The 13,311-nt window shown below is 36.0% G+C and overlaps 1 protein-coding gene across 5 annotated transcripts in view; it reads left to right on the forward strand.

Annotated features, from left to right (window-relative positions):
- Window positions 1-7,757: 7,757 nt before the first annotated feature.
- The window catches only part of CDH19 (cadherin 19), a 73,902-nt gene continuing 68,348 nt past the window's right edge, over window positions 7,758-13,311 (forward strand). For all 5 annotated transcript variants that reach the window (XR_010610120.1, XR_010610121.1, XM_065667925.1 and 2 more), the window contains exon 1: window positions 7,758-7,874. The gene's annotated coding sequence lies outside the window, so the exon portion shown is untranslated. The remainder of the gene's footprint in view (window positions 7,875-13,311) is intronic.

Below are 13,311 nucleotides of genomic sequence, written 5' to 3' on the forward strand. Positions count from 1 at the left end.
ATAGAAAACACAGCAGTCAATGGAGTTAGATAATTTTACATCTGCCCTTCCTGCTCACAGATCAAATAGGACCATTATAAAAGCAACACTTACTCAGCACTCTGGCTGACCTGTCTGACATTTAAAGATCATACAAACATAGAATAGAGTCATAGAATGGCTTGGGTCATTTAAGGACCTTAAAGATCATCTAGTTTCACCCTGCTGCAATGGGCAGGGACACCTTCCACTAGACCAGGTTTCTCAAAGCCCCATCCAACCTGGCCTTGAACACTTCCAGGGATGGGGCAGCCACAGTTTCTCAGGACAATCTCTTCCAGTGCCTCACCACTCTCAAAATAAAGAATTTCTTCCTAAAATCAGTGGAGCCCTGCTTTCCTGAGATGCCTGCCGGTTTGAAGCAGTGAACAAATTTCTTGTTTAGCTTCACTTGAGCGAGTGACCTCTGCTTTACCAATCAAACTGTCTTTATTTCAACTCATGAGTTTTCTCACTTTTACTCCTTGGTTCTCTCCCCTGTCCTGCTAGGGTGGGAGTGAGCGAGAAGCTGTGTGGTGCTTAGTTGTCATCTGGGGTTAAACCACAACAAAGCCATTCCCCCTCATCCTGTCACTGCAGTCCTGGATGAAAAGTCCCTCTCCAGCGTCCTTGGAGGTCCCCTTCAGATACTGAAAGGCTGCTATGAGGTCTCCACGCAGCCTTCTCTTCTCCAGGCTGAACAGTCTCAACAATCTCATCCTGTCTTCATAGGAGAGGTTCTCCAAGCCTCTAATCATCTTCATGTCCCTCCTCTTGACTTACTCCAACAGGTACATGTCCCTCTTCTGTTGTGACTCCAGAGCTAAATGCAGTACTCTAGGAGGGGGTCTCACATGAGAAGAATAGAGGGGGAGAATCACTTCCCTCAACCTGCTGCTCGCATTTCTGTGGTACAACCCAGAATATTACTGGCTTTCTGGGCTGCAAGCGCACACTGCCAGCTCATGTTGAGCTTCTCACCAGCCAACACACCCAAGTACTTCTTTTCAGGCTGCTCTTAATCCAGGTCCTGCCCAACCTGTAGTTGTGCTTGGAATTGCCCTGACCCAAGTGCGGGACCTTGCCCTTGGTCTTGTTTAACTGCATGAGGTTTGCACAGGACCACTCCTGTGCATACCAAGGTCCCTCTCCAGCATGTCAACCACACCACATAGTTTAGTCATCTGCAAACTTGCTGAGTGCGCATTCAATCCCATTGTCCATGTCACCGGCAAAGGTGTTAATCTCTGAGGAATGTCACTTGTCATTGGTTTCCATATGGGCACTGAGCTGTTGACCACAACTCTCTGAGTACAGCCATCCAGACAATTCCTTATCCACTAAGTGGTCCTTCTGTGAAATCCATGCCTCTTCAGTTTATAGGCAAGAATGTCTTGTCGGACAGTGTCGAGTACTAGATAGGATGGACTTTTTTAGTCTAGAAAACCAGAGAGCTCAAAATCTGTCTTACTTTCACCTATCCTTTGCCTTGAAATCAAATAAATGTTGAGATGAAGCATCCAGAAGCATTGAACGAAGGTACCTCATCTTATATCATACTCTTAGCATCCACTGACAAAAAGTAAAATATGTTGCCTCCTGCTTTCCTCTCCCTCTGGGCAGGAGGGATGAGATCTGGACCTTGTCCTTACCCAGCGCCTTATCTCAAAGGCTTTTAATTTTTCACAATTGTCTTCCAATCTATTATTTAGGCTGTGCTGGTAGGAAAAGGGATAAAATGTTGACATTATGAAATTCTTCAGACAGAAATCCTTTAGACAGAAAACCTTTCCTTTATTTGATTTTGTTCTATTTAATTTCATTCATTTTTTTAATGGAAATGTCATGGGGATTAATTAAAAAAAAAAAATCAAAACCACATTGACATTTCTGAAATTGGAATATTTCATTTAGTTTTGTGGAATTAATACAACAGGGTTATTTTTCTGTCACTGAAATTTGTGCACACATGCCTTTTCCAAATTGGGCTGACCTGGCCACGCAATCTCTATGTCAGTTTTCATCCTAATCTCTACACTAGTTTTTATACTGAGAGATTATAATACAGAATCATAGAATCATAGAATAGGTAGGGTTGGAAAGGACCTTAAGACCATCTAGTTTCAATCCCCCTGCCATGGGGAGGTACACTAAGCCATGTCACCCAAGGTTTCGTTCAACCTGGCCTTGAACACTTCCAGGAATGGAGCACTCACAGCCTCCCTGGGCACCCCATTCCCGTGCCTCACCACCCTAACAGGAAAGAATTTCTTCCTTATATCCAATCTAAACTTCCCTTGTTTAAGTTTTAACCTATTACCCCTTGTCCTGTCACTACAGTCCCTTATGAAGAGTCCCTCCCCAGCATCTCTATAGGCCCCCTTCAGATACTGGAAGGCTGCTATGAGGTCTCCACGCAGCCTTCCCTTCTCCAGGCTCAACAGCCCCAACTTTCTCAGCCTGTCTTCATACGGGAGGTGCTCCAGTCCCCTGATCATCCTCGTGGCCCTCCTCTGGACTTGTTCCAACAGTTCCATGTCCTTTTTATGCTGAGGACACCAGAACTGCACACAACACTTCAGGTGAGGTCTCAGCAGAACACTGGGTTGATCAGCCATCTAGGTGACCAGACAGCTATAGATTTGGTCTTCATGAAATTTCATATAATATTTCTAATATTTCTTCTACATCAATGCTTCATTGTTTTCTACATTTAGCTGGTTATAATAATATTTACTTTGCTACCTCTGGTAGAAGTAAAATAGCCTCTTGCATTTGTAGCAGACTGATCGCGTATGTGAAAATGTGTATGAGTATTACATAGCTCACCAAATGGAAAGAAATATTTGTCTTGTTATTCTTATTATGCTATTCACATTTTATGATATTTCATGAATTAATTCTGACTTGCACTATATATGACTTGTATCTAATAGCAGCTGCTGTCCTCTCTGCTGGAGACATGTGGGAGAATATGAACTAGTTAATTACAGACGTCAGCTGAAATCAGGCTCTGCTTAGGATGTGATCATCACCATGAGACTGTACTAAACTATATATGAGATGACATCTCTAATTTTGCTCAGTTTTTATCTTAAAAGTGTGTAACAATAAGAGAATGAGGGAGATCCACTCTTTCAGGGGACCATTTTTAAGATTTTTCTGCTTACAATTCACTCTTACTGATTGTATCCTGTGATGGGAATATAAACAGGAAAAGGTAATAAGTTGTCTGGGTATTATTTTCCAAACACAGTATATTCTATCATAACAACATTCATTAAAAAAAATAAACTAAAAGAAAAGTGAAGTAAAGGAGTACAGGAGAAAGGAATCATCTTTGGAAAAGTTTGATTACAGTGTGATATTCAGATTCTTTTAATTAAGGTTATGTAGCATTTCCACAGACTTTTCATATATACTATGAAATAAGCACTTATTTTAAGTAATTATATTATGTTGCAATTCATTAAACTTCTTTCTCCCTACTTACAAAAAAAAAAAAAAAAAAAAGAAAAGAAGGAGAAAAAAAGATGGAAAGAAAAAAAGGACTTCATAAATCAGAAAGCGCTGAATCATGTGAGGAAAATAAAAGCATACAGAACTTTAAATATTTAAACAAATGAGACACAAAGAAATTTTGAAACTGATTTCAAAGAATTCCATGAAAAACAGTCTCACTAGTGTTGAAGATTAATCCATGCATTTTTGTATTTACACTGCCTCACATATAGCTTATACATTCTGTTCCAGAAGCTGTGATCTATAACTTATTTTAGTGGAAACTGAAGTTTAGTTGCAGTGGAATTATTAAAGAAGTGGAAGAGTGGAAAAAAAGAAAAATATTTATTCAACAAAATGTTTTCAATCAGTGCACCGTATTTATTCTCTAAAGTGACAAGTATTGCTCAGGAATGCAAAAAAAAAAACAAACCAAAAACTGCATGTGAGCCTATGCTGCCCTTCAGGTCCCACAGTCCCACTTCTCCTTCCTTGCTTGCTTCTACCTGGCTCCTCTTAGAGTTGTGCCTCCCATAAGTTCCGAAGACTCACTTTTGAAAAAGATGCATATTCCATTGCTGCTATTCTTGCAGTGCCTTCTTCACCTTTTAGCAGTGTTGTGCACACTGCTTACCTAACCTTGAATGATTCTGCTTAGCCTGATGCAAATTCCAAATGTTTATTCCAAACAAACACAAGAGCCATGATTTGGGTACGGGTGCTTTGGAAGAATCATTGCATTCTGTCCTCCCTGTCCCTCACTGTGTAAATTCAATTTCGTCTGATATCATGAATAGAAATTCCTACCTTATTTTTCACTATGATATATTTGCAAAAGTTATAAGCTATTACTTGGAAGTTGGAAATACCATATATCAAACAAAAATAACCAAAGAATAAAACTTCACACTTCTCATGTTTCATGCTAATGATCTACAGAAGTGTGAAAACATCATAACCTGCATGATATTCAGAGACCAAATATGGAGCTGAATGCCTCCTCTTTCCCCTAGTTTTATTTCACAGAAACAAAGTATTCATATGCAAAATCGAGGACAGGACTTAGTAGATACATCTTTACATATGTTGCTTTTATATAGCAGCTTGCCATAAAACTTGGCAGATGTTTGACTAATTTCATTTACCTTTTTCAAAACATGAAGCTTTTTAAACTTCTTTCTTTCAAAAATAATCACCATTATATGTAGATAAAACCATTGCTTCTTATTCTCTATAAGCTAATATATGTTCAATTTATTCATTCTTTTGTCACCTTCTAGAAACAAATATCTTCAAAGTCAAATGTCTACTTTTGTTTTGGGTATAAAGTTGTTTTTTTTTTCACTGCGTTTTATGAGAGTAATTCTCCCTCAGGTGAATAGAACTGACATCCCATCTCTGAATTTCCTCTAAACCCCTGTGTTGGATAAATGTTGCCCACAAACTTAGTAGAAGAATAATTAAACAACAGATAAATTAAATAAGAAAAAATAAAATAGTTTGGTTGGGGTTTTTTTTGGTTGGTTGGTTGGTTGGTTGTTTTTTTTCCATATCTGCTCATTTCTGTTCCTTTCATTAGACACATCTTACTTAGATTCCATCCTGTGACAAGATTCAGCATTCTCCATAAATGAGCATATCTTTTTTGCCAACTGTCAGCAATGGTTTTACCCTTTTCTTAAACCTATGTCTAGTTAATTCTGACTTGGTGAATGAAACATCACCTCTTCTGTATTTCTAGAAAGCCAGTGAGAAGCAGCATCAATAAAAAAAACTGTTTTCCAGGTGGTAAATGGTAACTTATCACTGAATTCCAATTACATTTCTTCAGTTTCCACACACTTTAAGAGAAAATTTTTCTCCTCTTCCCATTTTTCTATTTTACATCTGCTAAACCTCACCCTGCACAGAGCTGATATCAGACCATGAACCAAATGTAGGTTACAGCTATACTTACTAATGATTAGCTTTCCCAAAATATTCCTGTTTCTTAAAAAAAGAAGCAGCTAACCAACCAACCAGGCATGATAAGTACATGATAAGTGCAGAAGGTATGAAAATGTGATCTTAGTTTATGTTCATTCCATCACTCAAATCTAACACCAACTTTAAGACAAAGGAATCAAGCTTTGCCTAGCACAGGCAAAAATGCTTGAGCACCAGAAAGAAATCTTTGTTAGCTTGGTTTTGATATCTAGTTTAATATATAATTAAATCATCATTACTAAGAACAGAGTTTTACCAAAGAACCTTAATCTGTATGTTATTGTGTAGGCATGGTTTGAGAAAAAAATATTATCCAATCTAGCTACTTCTTAAATCAGAAGCTGTATAGAACTTGATAAATTGTGTGGTTTCTATATTTCCAGTCTGATATAGAAACTATATTACTTATACTGAAGAGGTTGGGAGGAGATAATTCTCAAGAAGTCATCAAAACATCATCCTCAAAAGACTGATAAGTAATTCTGAATAATCTCACAAATAGTGAGCTGCTCAGATAGTGTGCAAATTACTTTTCCATAGAGTACAAGGCCTTCTGTGTCAAGATGGACATAATGGATGGACAGTTTTCCTGTGTTATTTCAAACCCATTCATTTCATGTTTTAAGGTCTGTGATATTAAGGTGGTTTGTATTCATTTGGAACCTGCTGATTTGCCGAACATCTAGACATAAAGACAGTAAACAGTAATTCAGTGTTAACCAAGGTACCAGAGTTCACATATGCATCAATCAAAACTGTTCTTTTTACAGACCGTACTGTTGTTCTCTGACATGGCAACACTGTCTAGTCATGTTTTCTTATAGTAGTACATATGCTGAAGAATCCCATTTCCTCACTCACCATCTATTGTGTTCTGGACATGAGATTACTGAAAGTCTAAGAAAGATCTGCAGGGCTGGTCAGAATTTACTTTCCTTATTTTCCAGGAAAGAAACACGCTGAAATATGTGGCAAAAGTACAGACAAGAGTTTTCCAATTCCCAGATAGGAACAGTTGCTAAATTTTCTTAGATTGTATGAGGAAAAAAAAAGGACAGATAATTTTTCTTGAGATGTCAAAATTTTCTTTTTAAAAGAAGAAAATTTGGGGATTAAAACAGAATCTGTCAACTGAAGACATATTTAAGGCTGCCTTAAGATATTAATTTCATAATGAAAAATCTAAAATTGTTCTAGGTTTTGTTTTGTTTCGTTTTTCTTTGTTTTATTGATTTGGTTTTAACTTTAACAGGATACATTAAGGATACAAAATTTCATGTGTTTATTTATTTTTAATTTTTTTTTACCGTTCAGGACTTCTCAGAAATCATCTTGGCCTGGAGCTAGTACTGATGTAGTGCTAAGGTCTAAATTATCTCATCATAAATATGTCTTCCATAACAGTTACAGAACTGTTACTGTAATTCACAGTTCTTTATTCTCAAAGGATCCATATTTCTTTTTGAAAGTACAAGGAATCCACAATGACTACTTTAATTATTGTCCAACATTTACTAAATTATTTTAAGTTAAAAATTAGTTTCTATGAAAAAAACTATAAATTTTGCAAAATTATTCCACAAGATTTTGAGTGTCTTTTTCTCTCTCTCTTTTTTTAATGAAGATCATTTTTATCATATTTTTTAGCTGACTGTAAGTATTTAACACCAGCTTGTTGACAAAACTTAGCTTTTGTAGACAGCTGTAAGAAAAGGAAAAGGATTTATTTAGTGTCTCTCAAAACGTGTAAGGGCATAAAACAATACCTTAGGCATGTGTTTTTTTCTCAATGCAAAGATTTTATGATTCTTGAAACTAGCTTATTTTGGGGATAAAAAGGCTGGAGGGTAAGAACCAGACTGTAGAAACTCTCTTCTCTGACTAACTTTTGTGACAACTCTATACTGATCACTTGTTTCCCTGACTAATCTCTAAACAGAGGTCATATCCCTTTCAATTGCAAAATAGTTTCACACAAAATGAATTACCTTCCCACCACCTTGGTTATTTGCCAGGGAGTACTTTATTCTTCCACTACGAAAAAGGAAATCAGTCTGTATTTTGCTTGCTAGAGCCTTCTGCATTTTAATTCTGAACTCTGAATGAACATCAGAGAGGCCTTATGATGTTTTGCACAAAAGTGCCTGTGTTCATAGTTTTACTCAGGGAACCCAAAATAGCATGCAGTAAGCAGTGCCATACTGAGAGTTTGCAAAACTAAAGCAGAAGTGACTTATACTGGCAGGAAACTGCAACTCCTAAAGCTTTCCGAGGATCTGTGAAGAGAACTGCTTTCTTTGCATCAGATGTTTAATTCAACTTTTACAATACCTATATCTTTAAACCTAGAAGGCCCTGAGGTTACACAGGTAAGATATCTTTCTTTTCTTATTTATTTATTTATTTATTATCTTCAAAAGTAAAATTTAGAACATTTAGCTGGGTGTCTCTAGTGCAAAAAAGAAAACAGACAAAGTCAGAAGCCACTCAAAACCTCTAGGATAAGAAATCTGCCTTTATTGTTTCCTCAGAGTCCACTGACTAAATTCTATAGCTATGGAAATCCAAGTTTTTACTTTGGATTTCCCAGATAAACTGCTTACTATGGCTGTTTTGTGCCCAACTTGCACATTAAAATGTTCCTGCTGATTATCAACCTGTTTTTTCAAGACTCCCATCTCTGAAAGACTGCTCATGACTGCTTCATCTACATGGATGAAAGTGATTGTCATTACAATGTGCTTACAATTTCTGAGGGTGATGATAAGAAGACTGAAAAGTTGTTTTTCTACAGGAAGACAGAAACAATCTCTGCCTTGCTACCCTCCATTCTACTGTAGCATTATTTTTTTTTAATTTAGTCTTAAGCTTAAATTCACATTTCTGTTCCCATTTCTCTTTATAATCCCACATCTAGCAACTGGAATGTCTTTCAGATCACAAAAAGAGATGCTTCTACTTTTGTTGTATCTCAAGTGTAAAATGGCAATTTTTTTGTAAATAAGATGTTCAAAGAGCAGTGCAGCTCATATATTATCAAAATATCTGCATGTTTCTTTTGTAAGCCTTCTATTGAAAGGTATAGCTACAATTTATTTTTCATATTCAAACTCTCCAATTAGACTGTAGTCAGAAACAACCAGTAGAATATAGCCCACAGACATTTAATAGCTGTTGATTGGTTATTAAGATGCTGAATGTCTGTTAGATAGTTCAGTTTAACAAATTCTTTTGGTATGAAACTGGTAGGAATTACTTAGCTTCTGGATTATATAATTATATTTATTTTAATAGATTGCAGTATAGAATCAGTTGTGGTTACAAAAGCATGCCAAATAAACTGCTTTTAATTTATAACAGGGTATATTTATACTAGGTGCAAAAGTTGTAATTTTTTTAGGACTTGAGCATTTTACTGTTAGAAGTGTTGAACCAAGCACTTACATAAAATGAATAAAACGCTGTGGCTGGACTTCAGACTTTCTACCTTTTAACAGACTAAAAAATGTATTGGTGTAGGAGCTAGCAGCTAATGAAAATCCATTTTAGAATTATTTTAGGTAAAGGAGGAAGGAACAAAGAGGGACTTTCCCACAAAATATTCTAAGAAAAGTAGCTTAAAATAGAAGAACAAAATTACAAATCTGCTACGTAAAGCCATGCATTTTTAGAACCAAAATGTAACTATTTTAACCCACTGTTAAAATGTATGAAACTGTAATGTACATTTTATATGCTAAAATGTAGAATATTTTAAAAACTCAATATGCTGCCTTTCTGTTTCAGAATGCTTTACAATTACTAACCTGAAGAAAACATCTGACAATATCAGCACATTTTAATGTTGAAATAAGAAAACAATATATGATATGTTATACAGAGAGTTTTTAATGGTGCTCTTTGTTTAAGATACCTGTTGTTTTTATTATTTCTGTAAGCTTTATTTCCTTTGATACTTTATAACTCTACAGGGTGAAATTTCCATTCTGCAGTCTTTGCATCATACTCACTATAAATATATATGGAAACTTCTAGTTTAGCTTAATCAGAAAGATTTGGCTATTTCTTCAATTAGTTTAATTTAAAACAAGTAATTTTGCCAACAGATCTAGCCATACAATAGATAATACTGAAATAAAGTATTGTCTTCTAATACGTAAAAAAAAATCTTTTCATTTTACTTTGCAAGTCAAAGAAACTCTTGCTTTTTACCACAGACATAAGAAATGGATTACACCACAGTCCGCTGTTTTGTTGGTTTTTTTTTCAGTCAGCCGTTTTTGCTGGTTTTTGTTTCTTTTTCTATTTCAACTTTTTGCAAGCTTTTTTGTGTCTACATGATGGTAATAGAAGAAAGGTGCAAAAGAATGTCTGTCTTCTCCATCCTCTCAATATTATTAACCTAGCAAAATACTTCTTTCTGAAGATGAATGAATTGAGAGGTCAGAGAGCATGTATGGCAGCCTCAGCTATCTTGGCTGACCTGAGAATTGCTGAGGTTTCATTCCAGACCCTGCTAAATAGAGAAGGTACATATCCATTACACAGGATGCTGATGAAGGTGGAGCAATGTCAACAAGACCATATGGGACAGACCTGGGAACATAACTGTGATTTGGATACACAGATGCAGGGCTTCTCTCTCCATCTTCACTATCTGTAGCATAAAAGGAATTGCAATTGCTGTTGCTAACAAGCTGAAACTGTTAACAATGTTTGTAAATGGATATTACTTCCAGGCTTTCTATCAGGGACTCAAACACAGTGAAGATGTTGTATATGGAAGGTGATATTAAATTAAGATCCCTCATTCTCAGGTCCCTGACCTAACTGTTAAGTCCAACTTCTTTTGAGGCAACAAAATTAGAAAAACATTCATTAGGAACGTGAAGTATATTCAGTTGGACAAAAAAAAAAAAAAAAAAAAAAAGGAAGTAAAACCCCAGTAAAAGACTGTGCAAATATAGCACTAGAACTAAAAATACAATACCTGAAATGAGATTACTAAGACTGTCTTCAGGGGGAGCTCTAAAGTTTATCTATTCAGATGCACTGTTAAATTTGTGGAAGACAACCTCATTTTTGCATTGGCACTACTTTTTTTTTTTTTTTTTTTTTCTGCTATGAGTGACAGCTGTGGCAACCTTAAAACTGCTAACTAAACATTTGAGGAAGTATAAACTCTGACTTAGTATTTTCCTGGTTTACTTTTTACATAGAATTATGACACATTGGAAGCCAAACACAACCTCATACAGTAAATTATAAAATATAAATAAAAAAAAGAATACCTGAATTCAGTGTGACTGAGCACTGTCTTTATGAATTTATTCTAACTCAGATCTAGCAAGGACAAATATCTCTCTGCAAAATATCCCTTTTTCAGTATTTTACAGATCTTTAAGACAGCCAGTGGTAAACAGCATGGGTAAATAGCAGTTTGAAGTTCTTTAAGTTTTATTTTGCTTGACAATTTTCTGTTTAAGACCATTTTCTGCAACTATATTAGCAATATTTAATATTGTTATTATAATAGCAAATATTTTAAATGGCTGGCCGTTATTCTCATGCAGCTAGAATGTGGTTTGTGACTTTTCACTGTTAGCATTCTGGTGGTTTAGCTAAATTAAGGAGTTCTCTTCAAATATACAGAGTGCAAAAATTAAAAGGGATTTAAAGAGATAGTGCTTGGCAAATGGTAAAGACACTATGGTTGGTTGCACACCCCTTTCCCTGTAGAGAACCTTTTTAGAATGGTGAATAGAACATGTAGAATAAGTGTGGAACAATTTACATAGCAACATGGTAAATTTTTCCCTCATTAAGTTGATAAATTGCAGTAGGATATTGTCATCTGACAAAAAAGTGGTCAGAAAAAACCTGCAAAGAAAACTGCATTTATTTAGTGTTTCTTTAACAATTTGAAGTTGTTAAATGAGATCTAGATATCTCAAACAGAATTTATGTATTATATTGCTTTTTATAAAAATTGTGGATTCCTGGGTGTTGTCACAAGTGGGCAGAGCTCACCTTCTAGGGGTTTTACCTGTGGGGACCTAACTGTGACTAGACGTGAATTTTTGTTAAATCACTATGAGGGTAATGAGATACTGAAACAGGTTGCCCAGAGAAGCTGTGGTTGCCCCATTCCTGGAAGTGTTCAAAGCCAGGTTGCATGGGGCTTGGATCAACCTGGTCTAGTGGAAGGTGCCCCTGCGTGTGGCAGGGTGTTGGAACTGGATGAGCTTTAAGGTCCCTTCCAATCAAACAATTCTATGATTCTATGTTAATTAATTTGTGATTTCTGGATGTTTGGAAGCCCTCTGAAAATCTCAAGAAAACTATCAACAGACTTCATAAATAAAGATGAGAAAATCTTAACACAGCAGCATGTAAGAATTTATATAATCCAAAACACTGTAAATATTCTATGCATATTTTTTGAAATTTACTGAAAACAGTCATACAAGCACACATGCCCATATGCAAAACCATTCTCTACGTTACATGTTGGCATGAAGAGTATGAATGTACAAACTGCTACAGAAGCTCCCTAGGGACCTCATGCATTTACATGTATTTTTGTGAAGATGAACACAGACTAGGGGTAGTTCTAATTTTGTTTATCTTTTAACGTATCCTTGACATATGAGGTGTTATGAAACAGGGTTTTTTTTTTTTCCTCTAAATGGTGTAAATTCCTTCTCTCTTTCATCCTTCACATGAAGAACGCAAAAAGAGACCTTCATTCTAGGGCCCATGAGATGAAACAATGGGTTGTGCTGATAATGCACTTTCCAGGCATCTCAGCTTGTCATGGAGCCTGCAGAAAACTAGAGTGAAAGAACAAAGGAGAGAAGGATGTTTACCAGTACGCTGCAAACTATAAAACACTCATATTTACCAACAAATTGGAAAATAGTGCTAGTTTCAGTTACTACCCTGTTCATCTACAAATAGCTGATCTTTCACTCTGTCTTTCTCAGTGAGATGCAAACAGCTGTCAGAGAAGATTAAGGTCATTTCTGGTGTTCTATTTATGTATTACTGTGATATATATTGGTTGCACCAAAATTTACCCTTAACAGTAATTCCCAATGGTAGATGAGCTAGAATGATTTATGCTACTTTATATCCCATGAGGTGCCCCTAGAAAATAAAAGGACGTTTCCAGGCAAATTAAGATGACAACCAGACTTACAGAAAGAAAATGTAGTAAGTGTATTGTTTTTTTCCTAACATCAAATTTAACATATAAATTGAATTGGTTTCAAATGCCAGATCATTAGATAGCTGGTGTACACAGCTATTTTCATAAAGGACTGACCCAGGAAGTGCATAAATAGCATTTGGAAATGTCATATAGAGATAAACTGTGCCGATTGCTCAACTTTTCATATATCTGCTTTCAGAAGTGTGCAAATGTTATAAAATTAGACCTGTTTTCTGGTGCCTTACGTATAATATTGTTCTACTCAATTCTTTATCTCAAATATTTTTTCAAGTGATCGTCTTATGAAAAGATTTCTTTCCCACCTAAAGATTATGGGAAAACAGAGCCTAAACTCAAAGACTGCCACAGTTTAAGACCACTTTATCAGCGTGGAGACCAAATGGTCTTAGTTACCTGAACATGATAACAACAGTTATATGAAATTTTTACAAGTGACATTACTCCCCTGACTTGCGGAGGGGTTGGGGGTGTGTGTGTGAAGAGAGAGAGGGGGAGCATGAATGTGCACTCCAGGAGGAAGATCCAGCAGGTCAACACATCAGTCCCCCCATGTACAGTCCCTGGGGTCTTCT

Source organism: Lathamus discolor, chromosome 2, assembly GCF_037157495.1.
Source record: "Lathamus discolor isolate bLatDis1 chromosome 2, bLatDis1.hap1, whole genome shotgun sequence".
Classification (NCBI taxonomy): domain Eukaryota; kingdom Metazoa; phylum Chordata; class Aves; order Psittaciformes; family Psittacidae; genus Lathamus; species Lathamus discolor.